Here is a 13,589-nt window from a genome sequence, read left to right as displayed (position 1 = left end):
GAAAACCTACTCTACTGCAGCTGCATGGCCATAGCAAGCAGGACCAGCACAGGCTGCCTGAGGGGAATGTGGATTTTGGAACAGGCCTGAGACCTCTCACCACAGCCAGGCAACAACCAGACAGTTTAACAAACCCACGGGCTCACTTGCTAACATGGTACTGAGGAAAGCAGGGCAGAATGCCCAGCAATTCCCTCTGAGGTACAAAGAGGCAGTTGGTGACATGGAGGTGGTCCTCATGGCTGGGACAGGGAATGCAGCCAGCAGGAGAGCACAGAGCCGGTCACACCATGATTTAGGTACCATCCCCATGGGAAACGTCTCCTCATTTCACATCTGGATACAAGTACTTACTAGACATAATAAGGAAGGACCAAAATCCATTTTAACATGTGGAGTGAGACAGACTGCTAAAGAACAATAATAAATATCAATAAGTTTATTAATAATTCATCTAGTTCAAGCAAACATCTTCTCCAGGTGGTTATTCCAGCCTGCTGTCTCTCTTTGACATTAAGCAGGGCTGCTTAGGCCTGTCCCTGATTTTTCGTTTGGATACCAGCCAACAAAGCCTCCAGGTGGATGCTGCTGATTTACAACCCATCTCCGTTTGCAGCTATATTTACCCTGAGTTTTTTTGTGACTTACCTTTCAGAGCAGTCATCAGTTTTGAAATACAGGAAGGAAACGGCAGCGATTGGAGGAAACCTAAACTGAAATTCAGTCACAAATCTCGTATATTAATTCCTGCTCCATCCTCCTGCTTCCTCAGCACTCACGTTGGGAAGTTGTGCCCATTACTGGCATGCTTTTCGACAGAGATATTATATTGCTATAAATGTCAGACATTTGAAGAACAATGCTATCTATTAGCATGTAAAAGAGTACTATTGTCTGCAAGTTACTAGGTTCAAAGACAGCATTGTGCTTGGCAAATTGCTTTCTGCAGCTCCCAGCAAACTGTCTCCAAGCGCCCTGTCACTGGGAGCTGATGGCTCAGTGGTTAGAGACAGAGGTTCTCATCCAGCTGAAGCCAAACAAAAGGAGAAAATTAGGTAGGGAAATTGTACAGAGGTTTTCAATGCGCTTTTGTTGTTTTTGTAAATAACTACTAACTTTTCCTTTGAAAGCAACCTCAGCTTCTAGATCTTTCCTTCTACTCACAGTCAGCACGGACACTGAAATGAGAGAGGCCTTCAAAACCCAACCTAAGTCGTCTGCTGCAGAGGGAGCACTGCTCGGTCCATGGGAAGGAGCCAGGTTTAACCACCCAAACACCTGGTCGTTGACTGCAGGAGAACTGTGCTTCTTGTGCCGGGTGGTGGGTGGCTTCCAGTGGCTCCTCCAGCAGCTCCGAGCCGCTTCCCATGCCCAGCCCCTTTCAGGAGCTCAGGGCATCACTGCTGTGCTGCAGAGTGTGTGCAAAGTGGCTGCGCCTTCCAAGCTGGGTTGCAAAGGCATCTTGGTGTGCTCTGGAGTGCCATATATAAATAGTGCTCATCTCCTACAGCCCTGCTGTCACCCTTTGTCTTGCCGAGAGGAGAATCCATTTCTCTGGTTCAGTAACTCCACCAGGGCACTTCTGCTCTTGAGCCACCCGATTCTCCCTTTCCCCTCCAGCAGCACCACTTGTCATCAGCTCCCATCTGTTGCTTCCCACTCGATGAATTCAGCAGAAGGACTTGTGTTTGTGGGTGCTGGGCCCACACTTTAGACTTGAAATTTGACTGTACAATGCATGAATCAAAGATAAAATCCTTGCTGCGTGAAACATTACAGCAAGCACCCAGCATCCAGGGGTGGCACATGGACGGCTGCAGGGGGAGAAAATGACCTGAGAGGAATCTCAGGTGTTGCCACCAGCTCTGACCATGCTCCTGATGGAAACAAGTAAGGTTGGCAAAGAATATACAGATGGGTACAAAACTTCATCTGGAAAGCCTACATGCAGTGATTTGCCAAAAATCATGCTGTTGATGTTAGAAGCTATTACCCCACTGGAGCGTGTAATTTTGGTAGCTCAATCTCTGATGTCCTCCTACAGAGGGGCACAAGAGAGGTCCCTTGCGAAGCTCCACCAGCCCCAAAACACTTCCTCAAAGGTCCTCTCTGCTCCACCTTTCCCCCCGCGCCCCCCAAGACCCCTCTGCTCAATGCTGGCAGAGCACAGCTTCCACGTGGGTAGTGAGACTGGTGCTCACATGCATCTTGATACGAAAGCAGCAATAACCCCTGTGACTTTGCAGAAACAGGGTCCGGGGCAGAGGAGCTGAGCTGGCTCTGAGGCCAGGACTTGGGGGAAGCAAACGCAGAGCAGGTGGTTGCAAACTGCACTTACAGCACCATTAACAAGCACTGCCGATTAGACTAAACAAGGGCTCATCAGCATGCAGTCCAAAGGCCACAGGCTGTGGAGGGAGGATAATAGATGAACAACAAGAAGGAGGGGAGATGAAAGGAAAGCGGAGATGGGAATGAGTTTTAATAATATTGTTTCCTAATTACAGCCCAGCAGAGGGAGCAGATGCAGGCTGTACGACGGTCAGAACTCAGCCAGGAACGTGCTGGAGCTGTGGCAAGCACCGGCTGACACAGGGGACACAGTGGCAGCACGGCTTGGTGCTGTGCCTGTGCCTCCTGCAAGCCGTGCTTGCTGCTGCCCAGCACCCTGCTGATGGTGCTTCTTTGGGGGCTGCAGAAAGCAATTCAACGTCTTCTGACCTCAGCCAGGAGCTGCCCTGGTGGGCTTGATAGGAACAGCAGCAGCTTCTTTGGGCTGGGGATGGAAAGGGAGAAGGTTTTGGGGTGTCAGCTTTGCCTGAATTGTGCTGGGCCTCTGTGGAAAGCAAGAGAAATGGCACACGCAGTGCCTGGCATGGAGACACGTGTCTACAGTCCCAGGTATGGAAGCATCTCTCCAACCATTGCACATCCATCCTCCCAGGCCAGCAGGAACCTTTCTCATTAGGTCCCAAAATATGTATGAGGGGGATTCAGTATCATCCTCCCAACATAAGAAAACAAAACGACGTCCTGCACAACCCCGTAGCACAGTGGGGACTGTGGGGCAGAGCCCTGAACCTGTCCCTCGTGCACAGATGGGGCCAGTCCTGACCTTCCCCGTTTCACTGAGCAATGCATGTGCAGGAAGAAGATTTCAACCCCCTGAAAACCTCTCCCCCAGCTTGGCCCGGTGTCTGTAAACCCCCTACGCTCGTCCGAGCTGTGTGCAGAAACCCACAGGATGAGGAGCACTAATGCGTGTTTTGGCCCCGGTCCAAGATAAACGCCGGCTATAATAACCCTCGGGGGGAAAGCCAAACAGAGGAGCCCATTGTTAGGGACAGCCCGGCACGTTACGCTTCATTTGGGCCAACAGCACTTCCCGCACGAGGCTCAGGGCACCGGCTGCTTGATGTGGGCAAGGTGGGCTGAGGCCAGAAATCGGAGGAAAAGGGGAACGTGGGGACATGGAGCTTCAGATGTTGGCTCTTGCGTTAGCCTGGCCCACAGAGACAAAAAATAATAATGATAAAAAAAAAAAGCTTGGAAGAAGAGCAGCTGGCAGGTATGTCGGGCCCGTGCTGGTGTCTGCTGGGGGTCCTGGTTTCTATGAGGCCAGGAAGCAGCGGTGGTGTCTCCTGTCCCATGCTCCCTCTGTGCACGTGTATGAAGAGGTCCTGCTTCAGGATCCCCCCTGGTGAATTCTTGTCTGGCTCCCTTCAGAAGGAGTTACAGAAGAACAGCGTTGGATGAAACCCTGTGGCTCTCTGCTAGGCATGGCCCGAGCTCTGGTCACTTGTGGAAGCTTCCCCAACCCCTGCAGACACGGTGAAGGGACCCGGGGGAAGGCCTGTCCCCGCCCCAGGAGGGAAGGCGACCTGCAGCCTTCTCTGTCAGCAGGAGTGAGTGAGGGGGCAGCCATAGCAGAGACGTGCCCCACGTCCCGCTCGGGGCAGGGCTGCTGGCGGGACGCAGCGGAGCCATGGGCTGGGTGGTGGAGGGGCCTGGTGGGCGCCCGCAGGAGGGACCTCGGCCCTGCGGTGGGGCCTTCTCCTGCTCCTGCCACGTGGAGGATATCCTCACCATCCCCAGCAGCCAGGTCGGGAGCGGCAGGAGGTTTGTTTTTCTGACGGCTTGCTTGTGATGAACAGCCTTCTAGCAAAATTATTATTAATTGATGATTATTTAGGAGAACAGTGCTGCAAAGAAACAGTGACCTGCTCCCCAGCAGAGACAGGCAGCTCTCTGCGGCACCCAGAGGATCAGGATCGGGGTGCTGCTGCCTTCATTAGCACATACGAAAACTTCTTTGGCCCACATCCTCAGGTCAGTCATATTGTTCAACACTTAACTTGTGGCTTGAAAGGGCTGTAAAGCTTACATCTGGTTAAAAAAACAAAAGTGGAGGGGAGAAAAGGGGTTACTGCTGTTGTGTAGTTTGTGGGTGGCTTGCTATCACACGGAGCTGGCGTGTAACCACTGCTACGAGGAGCCACAGGCGGCGTGCCCCCATCTCAGGGCGCGCGTGGTGCGGCCAAGAGCCAGGGCTCAGCCCCAGCAGCTGTTTTTGGGGTCAGAGCTGGTGCCTGCACCAGGCTGTGCTGCTCAGCAGCTCTGGGGAGCACCTGGGGCCCTTTACACTTGTAAGCTGCTCTGATAGCCTGGAAAGGAAGCATTAGAGATGTGCAAATAGCTAATTACAAATGAGCTGCTGGGTTGTTCACAGCGTGCCTGAGCAGTTCATGCAGGTTCAGCAGTGCTGTGCTCCATGCAGGTCTGTGCAGGGGGTGTGAGTGACCGTGTCTGGTGCAACAGAAGGTGCAGTGACACCTGAGAGAAAAATAAAAAGGGTGTTTTAGGAGCCAGGAGGGAGAGCAGATGGTGCTGGGAATGACACAGGTGCCCCGAGTCACAAAGCTGTGTGCTCTGATGTGGGATGAATTGCCACCAGCTGGGGGAAGCTGGAGGTGGGCTTTAGCACTTGTTCCTGAGCACCGGGGGGGTGAGATGTGTCCCAGTGAGGTGCTGGGGAGGGCTCAGCTCCTTCTGTTGGCTCCTTGGGATTGCTGGCATGAGAGCGGGTGCGTGTTTGGCTGTGGGCAGGTAAGGTGAGACTGGGTGATGTGCCCTGGTGGCACAGGGCACAGTCCTGTATGCGGGGATGACCAGGGGCTGGAGGTTTTGCTACGGGGTTTCAGGAGGCTTGTTCCCCCATGGGAGTGCCTATCCCTGTTTCCCAGCTCTGAGGCTGGGTGGCACTCGGGAGGGGGGGCTGGTGCCACTTAAGGTAGCTATGGTTTCTCTATTATTTTCACCACTCTGTGACCTGTATTTCATTAATGTGCCAAGCTTCCTGTTTTTTTTTTTATCACTATAAAAAACCTTGCAGCTGAATAAGCTGTCGGGCACCAAGTTAAATAGATGCTGGGTTGGTGGTGAAGATGTGAACTTGGGGCATTCCCAAGTTTCTTTTCCTCAACTCCCTGTCCTTGCTGGCCCCTCAGCTGTGCTGCCACTGGTGGCTGCAGGGTTCCCCTATGATGTAGCCTGAGCAGTGCTTTTCTACGGGTTATTTCAAATCCTTGTGGCCCTCGGCCTGCTTGGTGGGAGGGGAGGATGGAGGAGATGGCCAGCTGGAGCATGAAGCTCTGGTCTGTACGTGCACCTGACTGATTGGGGTGTCTTGGTTGTTGATTGATGGGCGAAGCTCAGAAAAAAAAAAGCCACCTGTGTCCCCCTGCTGGGTGCTCGGTGCTGTGTATGTGAGAGAGGAGCTCTCCATGGATAACTGCCTGTGCCATTCGGTGTGTCACCACAACGTTGTGTGCATCAGTGCTGTGACCTCTCCTCCTGTGTGAGCAGAGAGGGCAGTGCCCAAGCTGGAGAGCAAGAAGTGACCTCAGGGCCAGAGCAGAGTCCCCAGTGGTGACAGAGGAGATGCTGCTTAGGGAGATCAGCATAAGGCACCGATCTTCTCCTGTAGCAAATGCCAGCAGATGTCTCTAATTTGCAAAACGCACATGGCATTTGCCAGCAGATGAGGCATGTATTCTGTGTGCTTTTTACCCTGTGCACTGGAGATGGCAGCAGAGCACTCCTGGCTCCTGCGCATCTCAGGCTTTTAAATATGCTTCTCTCTTTGAGACCGGCTTAAAGAAAAGTTGGAGCACTGATGGTTTTTTGAAGTGCTTGGTGTGCTTGTGATGTGCCGGTAAAAAGACAGATTGGCTCTTAGGACCGAGCCTTTCATCAAAGTGTGTTGCCATTGATTTTACTGGAACTGTTGTTTCTCTGAAATTCCAAGTCTATTAGCAGATTTCAGGGCTGGAGGCAGCTCTTAAATCATCTGGTCTTACCGCCCATACAGCCCAGTCCTTGCAGCTCTGTCCTTTGGGCTCTGTGCTGTGCTGGCACTTGATAAATGAAGAGAAACCTGCTTCAACCTAGAGGCTGTGTAGTTTGAGGGGAAATGGATTAGTTACCTGGCCATTTCCCCTCATAGGTTTCATTTGTTTGTCAAATGTCTCTCACTAAATCGTGACTGTAACTGAAACGTGCAGGCCTTGCGGCTTCGTTTTGTTTGGTTTTTAACCTCGTGTTTCTTGGTTGGGTTGGTGGGAGCTCACAGCAGATGCTTGACACTGAATTAGAGATGTCTTTGGTCCAACCCCATGTGGTGGCTCTAGAGACTGTGCTGCAGCGTACAAAAGCAGCTGTGTGGTCCGGCCCAGTGCTGGGGGAAAGCATCCCAGGGAAGCACCAATAAACTGGAGATGACGCACTTGATCCAGCGTGTTTGCTGCGGTGGCGCGTCACCTAGGAGGTGAGGAACTTGGCTTTGGAGGCACGAGACGTGGCAGTGCCCATCACCCCCTGTAGGAATGTATTTAACTCACCTCTATAAGGGCTGTGGCTTAAACTACCTGCCTGAATAATAGCTTGAGCGGGCCCTGACAGCTGCTGACCTTATCAAGCTCCCACCAGTAAGTATGTACTGCTGAGCGAGGAGAACAATATTTCTATTTAAAAAACAAACTTCAGTTTTAAGTAGGGGTCAGCCCAATAAAAGATGAAGGGTCTTTGTAACTGGGAAGGATAAAAGTGAGCACAAGTAACCTTTCTTTGTGATACAACTTTGGTTGGAAAGAATATAGTGTTTCTTAGGGCTTATTTGGGGAAGGACAAGGATAACTGTTTGCTTCAGTTCTTGGTTGTTTTGATATTTTCTTAAAAACAAACTTTTAAACAGCTTTTTGGCTTGATTTGTTATTGGAAATCCAATCGCCTTACGCATGTTTTTTTAATTGTTTCGATGAAAACCAGCATCGAGTGGAAGGATGTTGTTCCGTGCTGCAGAGCGGACACAGCTCAGCTCAGCAGACCTCAGCTGCCGATCTGCACGCAGCATCAAAGCCGTGCAGGGAGGTAAGAGAAAAACTAATCCGTGTCAGTAGGTCTCTACACATGATGTAGAGATCTGCACTTCCTGGGGGGGTTGCAGGAAATGTTGAATATCGTTGGATGCTGCTGGAATATCTCACTTGAGCTGCGCCACAAGAGGGCAACCCGAGGCCACGAATGTTCTACTCAAGCCCAGGAGATGCTGGTAGGAGCTCTGGGGAAGGATGACATGCTGGAAAATCAAAGAATCATTAAGGTTGGAAAAGCCCTCCAAGATCAGCTGGTCCAACCGTCCCCCTACCACCAATGTCACCCACTACACCCTGTCCCCAAGCACCACGTCCAACCTTTCCTTGAACACCCGCAGGGATGGTGACTCCACCACCTCCCTGGGCAACCCGTCCCAATGCCTGACTGCTCTTTCTGAGAAGAAATGTCTCCTCATTTCCAACCTAAAAATGCAGCCACCGCCTCCCAGGTGCAGAGCAGGACCTGCTGGTGATGGTGTGTTTTGTGGGTGTCCACGCAGCAGCACTCATCCCAGGTGGCTTTCTCAATGGGAGCGGTTTGTTGGCGTTGGCTCCGTTCGCTCCGGCTGCTTCCCCATTGTATGGATCAACACAGAGGCTGCTGCTGTCAGCCCAGAGTTAGCATGTTGTACTGTGTCCCGTGCTGTTAATTAGTATCTGTCAACACCAAAAACAGTAAAATGGCTGAAACTAAAGGCATGAGACACATTTCCTAGCAGAACTTGTCAGAATTACATTGCTGCGTGTCCTGGAGCAGCGACAGGCTGGAGGTCAGCTGCATGACCCCGTCCCCGGCAGAACAGCCACGATGGCTCTGGTCCATGCACAGGGAGCAGAAAGCAGTGAGACGGGGTCATGGCCTGGATCCCACTGCGGCAAAGGGAGTTACAGTCAGATATTTGGTAAAATTCCTCTCTGAGAAGGGTGGCCAAATGCTGGAGCCAGGCATGGGGATGTGGTGAAGCTTCCTGGGCTGCTTGAGGCCATGCAAAGCCAAACGCCGTACCCTGCATCCTCCTCCTGCCACCAAGGACAGGGATGCTGCGTGAGTGCAGCAGCAAGTCAAGCTGGAATTGGGATTGAATACACAATTCTCAGTTTACCACTAGCAGTGCCAGGGGAAATGACCCCATGGAAGCAGACAATGCTTTAAAACCCTCCTGACATAGGAAGTGTCGCTCTGGAAATGGGTGGAGTAAGTAAAAAGAGCCTTAGAACTGGTTTAAAATGGCTGGACTTTCGGAGAGGGAGCTGGAAAAAAGCAACTTGCGTGAGGAAGGGGCTTTCTGGGGCTGGCTGCCCCCAGCTCTGGGTCATGCTGGGCAGAGCAGCCGTGACTCAGAACAAGGGCTCGTTTAAATGATGGCAGGAGCGCAATTAAAACTGAGACACTCTGAATTGAGAAGTACGTAATGGCAGGAAAAACAAGCCGCGATGAGTTAAAAGAATTGACTTAGGCCAGCGAAGGCCAGTCCTGAAATAGATCTCGAACAGGGCTTGTTGAAAATGCTTCCATCAGAACAGTTTCCTGATGGAGAATTTGGCATTTCTACTCAAAGAAATCTTTCAAGAAAAGCATCTGCTTCTGTGGAAAATTTCATCTTTTCGGGCTGGAAAAACGGAGCATGTGAAAACCAAAATCTTTCAGTCCAGGGAAGCATCGTGCCAGTTTTCAGGCAGGCTCCACCTCTGCAGTGAGCTTCGCTTCTGGTTCCTGTGATCCCACAGTCATCCACAGAGGAGGGGAAACCCCCAGATTAACAAACCCTCACCCCCACTGCTTTTGGTAACTGTCACGTAGAGAGTTAAATTCTCCCCCGATGGGGATGGCTGCAAGGTCAGCTTCTGGAGCCCTGTGTGCTGCAGCTCCCCTGGGGCACTGAACTCTCTCCGTCGCCTCCGTGCCCCATCCCTCCTGACGTGTGCTGCTGGAAAACCCGTCCCCATCCCATGCTGATGTTTTGTGTGTCTTGGGAGGTGCCTGTCACTGGGCTGCCGGGAAGGAAAATTCATTTTTACCAGCTTTATTTTATTTTGTGGAAAATGGTTCATCACCCAGGTGTTTGTGCATCTCCTTGCTCCTGTCCCAGCTCCTGGTGGGAATCTAATGTGTCAGATGGAGATGTTGTCCACCAAGGTCCACGTGGCAGGGCCAGAGTTAGCCTTGGAACCTGTGTGTGTTGCCTGGGGATGTGTTGCCCTGTAAAACAAGTGTTGAGTTTGACTGGACTTTACGGTGCCTTCCTTTACCAGCAGCAAGAACTTATTCTCCAAAGACATTCAAGGAAATGGGAAGGCGCAGGAGGGAGCCTGGGTGAGACCCGTGGTCAGGTGCTGAGGAGGGCTCAGAAGTCTGTTATGGATAATACCTCTTCCAGGTGTAGTGCACAGGATAAATAAAACAGAAGGAGGTCAGCGTGCTCATCCAAGATGGAAATAGACTATATATATGTGCTTTAAACTTTAAAGTCTCTGAATTGTGCAAGCTGCTTTGTAGCAGGAGGGAAGGTGTCGAGCTCCAGCAGTGCACCAGTGTCTGGCGGCTCCTGGATTTCCCAGTGGTGTGTTGGGCTGGAATAACCACAGGACATGGGTGTTTTGGGTTTTGAGGGTGCTTCTGCGTTCAGTTGGACCCAAGAAGAGGAAGCGGTTTTAAGTTTTGATGCCCAGGACACAGCCTGAGTGTCAGTGGAGGTTTGAGCAGGATAGGGCTGGCTTGCTGCTGCCCCATTCTTCTGTCTGCACAAAGACCAAACCCTGCAAAAGGGAGGCACACCTAGCCCTGGGTCTGGAGGAGACCTTCAGGGGAGTTCTGAGCTCTCATTCCAGTTCTTGTTCACTTCTGCTGTGATTTTTTTTTCCCCCCCCCTGCAGACTTTGACGTGGGTAGATGATGCTCATCTGATGGTGCGAGGATGTCTTGCATGCCTAAGACTATGCAGTGCTTTAAGGTCCTTGAGCAGGACTTGCAAAAAAAAAAAAAAAAACTGATTATTACTAATGTAGAACAACCAAAGTTGAAACCTTGCTCTGGTACAGAAGTGCTTGCATCTCTGTTGAAAGCAATGCTTAAAAACAGAAGGCCAGCAAAACTACAGGGCACTCACAAAACCAGGTACTTATGTCCAGGCTGAGGTGCCCAGACCTGAAAGGTTAGGGGGGAAATGTCCTGAATCCTTTGTGCTCCCGAGACCATGTCTGCACCGGGCTGGCAAAGGTTCTCTGCAGTCAGTAGAGGGAGTGTCTTGTGTCTGACTCCTGACACTGAGAACTGCTTTAATTCCTAGCAGCCCTGTGCATGCAGAAAACTTCACAGAAAGGGTTTTTTGTGCGTGTCTTTGCCTGGGCATTGTCATGAGATGGGCTTGCTGCTGGCGTGAGTGAGGGGCTGAACTGAAAACCCGCCCGGACCCTGGGACAAATGTGTTTTCCCCACGTGAACTTTATGAAAGAACTTCTCAGTCCATTTAAGAAAACAAAAAAGTGTTAGGAGCAGAGGCTTGGCCAAAGCTTGGGGTCCTGGTGCAGAGACCGGAGGGAACAGAAAAGCCTCAGTGGAGAGCGTTTCTAAAAAAAACAACCCTGTACAGGCCAGGCTTGTGCTTCAGCACTAGCGCAGGGCCTATTTACCAACCTTCCCCTGCTCGTGGGGAAGCAGGAGAGATGTTTCAAAGAGAAAATAAGAAAGAGCCCTGTGCCTGGAGCAGCAGTGATGAGGAGCCCCAAATGCCGCTGCCCTCTGTCCCCCGGGATGCTCCATGTTCCTGGCAGGGGACGAGGTCTCACGCTGGCCCCAGGAGTCTTTTTATTTTAGTTTTTTCACCCACATCTGGGCCTGGGTCTATATTATGACAAAGCCACTCAATCAATTGCACTCGTGTGCCAAATCTCACTGCTGCTCTCAGGAGTAAGTGTGCTATTGGCAAAAAACACCTCGTCTCTTCCAGATGGCCGAGGCATCCTCTAGCGCTGGGGAACTGTCGAGTCTTCCTGCACTGCCAGGATTTCTGAAAGATGTAACTGAGACAGAACATACTGGTTTAATCAGCTGGTGATATCTCAGTTGACTTTATTTGCATCTGCTTCCTGCACCGATCCTGCCGAGCGAGGCAGACCTGAGGTCAGGCTCTGTTGGACCGGGGCTGCACGAGCTTGGAAGAGCTCCCTTGGACATTCGGCGGTGCACAAAGGGCTGATGAGAAAGGGATTCAGCTCGGTGTGTTGGCACTTGTGTGTGGTGCTTGTACTAAAAGTCCTTGCTGTCAAGCCGGCCATCACTTATAATTAGCTTTTACTTCTTCTGCGCGCCTCCTGGCAACAGCAGCCCTTCCCAGGCTGCCTGTGGGTGCGGGCTGTGGGAAGGCTGCTCTGGGCGTGTGAACAAAGGGTCAGAAATGGCTCAGGAAGGGGAACGTGGCCCCTTTATCACCATCTCCAGCTTTGCCAGGGTGTCTCAGCAGGAGCATCCCACCCGCGGACTCACTGGGGAGCACTGCCTGGGGGAGGCCAGATGCCTGTGGATGGGCTGGAGGAGTGCAAGTGCTGTGGGGTGGGCAAGCTTGTAATCGCATTAAGGTGAGTCAGTTTGGGGGGAGGGCAGAGGGAGGCTGGGTTTTGTTAAGGTCCTACATGGCCGTGCTGGCCGAGGAGCAGCAGGAGATGATCTGGTGAGGAATGAATGGGGCCTCGCAGGCAGGAGCAAGTGGTGAGTCCTCGAAGCACGCGTGCCAGCGAAGTGTTTGTGGCATGAGCCTGGCAAATAACCCATTTCTGGGCGTTTTGGTGCATGAGATCTCCATGCTGGCAAAGCCTTTTGGCTGGGTGCAAACTCAGGGCAGCATGGTGTTGGGGAAGTATCGTGTGCTGCTCTCACGTGCAGAGGTCCCATTGATGCTCCGTGTCACCTCCTGGCGCGTGCCCGTTGGTGGTGGAAATGGACTCAGGGCATCTGCCACGTGGGGAGTCTGGGCCCTCAGCTGCTAGGAGGTCTGCCCACACAGGAACACAGCTCCTTGTGCTAATTGAAGCTTTAAAGTCCAGGAAATAAGATTTTCTTTGGAGCGGAGAGAGGCTGGTCTCTCTGGCTCCAGGGCGGAGCGTTCAGCATAGTGCTTTTCCTGCCTGTGGCATCGTTATGCATCGCAGCTAAAGGGACAGCAGCAAAATGCATGGAGGACAGGTGAGATCAGAGCATATTTATAGTAATGATAACACACGTGGCAGACAGGATGGAAGAACCTCTTGCTGCTCTGATCTCTGCTCTGTGGGCTGATCCCTTTGGCAGCCAGGCATAAAACTGCCTGACGGAGGTGGCTTGAGCAGGCTGGTGTCGCTGACATGCACGGTGAAATGGCACCTGGGCTGGCGACGGGTTTTCTATTCCGAGGGGATGCCCAAAGTTTTGGGATATCCTAAAATACAACTCGACAGGTTCTGAGTCGCTGCGAAGGACTTCTTTTATTTTTCCGTATTGCCCTGAATACTGTAGCATCGAAAGTTGCAGACGCTTGAAAGTCAGACCGAGACTTCCTTGAAATAATCCCCCCAAGCATTTGAGATGTCACTGTTGTCTAGTCTGTGTGTCCTAGACATTACTAGTTCCATCTGATTGCATTTTTATGTTTGCAAATAGAATAATCTAATGACCTAATTTCTGAAGGAAGACTGTTATTTATTAACCATGATGTAAATTCTACCAGCATCAGAATAAAGAACATAAGGCTTTTGAATTTGTTATTTTTAAAGATCCAAATCTCAGGGGCAATTAATCATTTCTCTGACATATTGAATTCAGTCATGTGTTATAGCAACAAAACTTCATATGGGCAGTTTATGATGCAACATTAACTTGTCAGCAAGAAGGACAATTCATGACTGTCTACGACTAGCAAGTGGCAGGCGTTTGGACAACTGTCCCATAGTTTTGCAAGCATCAGCAAATTTTATTGGCAAGGTCTATGTAGGCAGAGTATAATATACACTTTTCTCATATATATTATTAAGAAAGGAAAAAAAAACAACAAAAATCCACTGCCAGGAGTTTCCACTTATTTTCCATAACGAGAGCTGGAGGGTCTGTAAAATCTGGCCTCATAAAGAAATTGCATTGGATGAATTTTTCCTTTACGAGGAAGATGGAAGAAATCTGGGTTTGTT

The 13,589-nt window shown here is 51.1% G+C and overlaps 1 long non-coding RNA gene across 2 annotated transcripts; it reads left to right on the top strand.

Moving 5' to 3' along the window:
• Positions 1-3,463: 3,463 nt before the first annotated feature.
• On the top strand, positions 3,464-11,685 carry LOC308180576. Of its 2 annotated transcripts, none has more exons than XR_013941018.1 (4): positions 3,464-5,106; positions 6,690-6,826; positions 7,327-7,428; positions 11,381-11,685. It is a non-coding gene; the product is annotated as an uncharacterized lncRNA (long non-coding RNA). The 2 variants fall into 2 exon arrangements; XR_013941019.1 differs by lacking the exon at positions 11,381-11,685 and adding an exon at positions 7,505-11,370.
• Positions 11,686-13,589: the final 1,904 nt, after the last annotated feature.

The sequence above is a fragment of the Anser brachyrhynchus genome (assembly GCF_964034855.1).
Source record: "Anser brachyrhynchus genome assembly, chromosome: 19".
In the NCBI taxonomy this organism is placed as follows: Eukaryota; Metazoa; Chordata; class Aves; order Anseriformes; family Anatidae; genus Anser; species Anser brachyrhynchus.
This window is presented reverse-complemented; position numbering and strand designations above follow the sequence as displayed.